Raw genomic sequence first — 1,717 nt, 5'->3', positions numbered from 1 at the left:
GAGCCCTGCAGAAAAGGACAAATAATCAATTTTATTGTGTAGCCTTGCTGAAAACAAAGTCCCCCCAATGTACAAACCCATGCTTGCTGTTAATCAAAGGGTTGACAGTTTGAGTTTGCCTGGAGGGACTTCAGAAGACTGGTGGTTTGATTTTTTTTTTTATGTACTTTTATTGTGGGCTCTTACAGCTCTTACCACATCCATACTTCCATTCATTGTGTCAAGCACATTTGTACATATGTTGCCATCATCTTCAAAACATTTTCTTTGTACTTGAGCTCTTGTTATCAGCTCATTTTTCCCCTCCCTCCATCATGGACCCTTGATAATTTATCAATTATTTTTTCCATGTCTTACACTGTCCGATGTCTCCCTTCACCCACTTTTCTGTTCATCGTCCTGAAGGTGGATTATACGTCGATCATTGTGATCCGTTCCCCCCTTTTTCCCCACCTTCCCCCTACACTCCTGGTATCACTATCATTATTGGTCCTGAGGGGTTTATCTATCCTGGATTCCCTGTGTTGCAAGGTCTTATCTGTATTAGTGTACATGCTCTGTTCTAGCCAGATTTGTAAGGTAGAATTGGGGTCATGATAGTTGGGGGGAGGAAGCATTAAAGAACTAGAGGAGAGTCATGTTTCATCAGTGCTATACTGCACCCTGACTGACTCATCTCTGCCTTGTGACCCTTCTGTTAGGGTATGTCCAATTGTCTATAGATGGGCTTTGGGTCTCCACTCCGCCCTCCCCCTCATTTGCATCCATATGATTATTCTGGGTCTTTGATACCTGGTCTCATCGACACCTCATGATCACATAGGCACACAGGTGTGCTTCTTCCATGTGGGCTTTGTTGCTTCCCTGCTGGTTGCTTGTTTATCTTTAAGACCCCAGATGCTATATCTTTTATTAGCCAAGCACCATCAGCTTTCATCACCATATTGGCTTATGCACCCATTTTGTCTTCAGCAATCGTGTCAGGGAAAATGAGCATCATGGAATGCCAGGTTAATAGAACAAAGTGTTCTTGCATTGAGGAGTATTTTAATAGAGGTGCAGTGTCTGTCTGTACCTTAATACTTAAAATATAAATATATGTGCAGATATATTTCCCTATTATATGTGATTATACTTAAATGTGTACATGCCTGTATTGAAACCTCTCTAAATTTCCTTTGCCTCCTAGTTCTTTCCTATATTTCCATTTACTTTCCTCTTGTCCCACTATCATGTTCGGCCTTCATTCGAGTTTCAGTAATTCCTTAGGCAGGCTCTGTTGCACTTGATCAATCCCCACCAGGCATCTTCTGCCCTCCTCCCCATCAATTTTAGATAACGCGTTGCCTTGTCCCTGGGTTTGTTGGCTCCCCCTTCCTTTCCCCTGGCTCCCTCTCTCCCATGTCCCCCCAGAGCCATCTGTCTTGTTTTCTCCTTGGGATTGTTTATCCTGATTATCTTATCTAGATAGATGTGCAGAGACAATAACAAACAAAAATAAAACACCACCACCAAAAAAGAAAAGCCTATGAATAGCTCCAGAGCTGTTTGTTTGACCTTTATGGGTGTTTTCTGGTTGAGTCTGATGAGGTGTCACACTCTGGCCCCCGAAGTCTGATTTTGGGATTCCCTGGGGACTTCGTTGCTTTGCTCCCCTTGCTGCTCTGTTGCATGCCTTTAATGTTTCGTCGCGGTTGGTGGGGTCAGATGGGGCACA

This window comes from Echinops telfairi, unplaced genomic scaffold (assembly GCF_000313985.2).
Source record: "Echinops telfairi isolate 266 unplaced genomic scaffold, ASM31398v2 ScPeMD7_9;HRSCAF=40, whole genome shotgun sequence".
NCBI classification, from domain to species: Eukaryota; Metazoa; Chordata; class Mammalia; order Afrosoricida; family Tenrecidae; genus Echinops; species Echinops telfairi.
Note: the sequence above shows the minus strand (reverse complement) of the source record.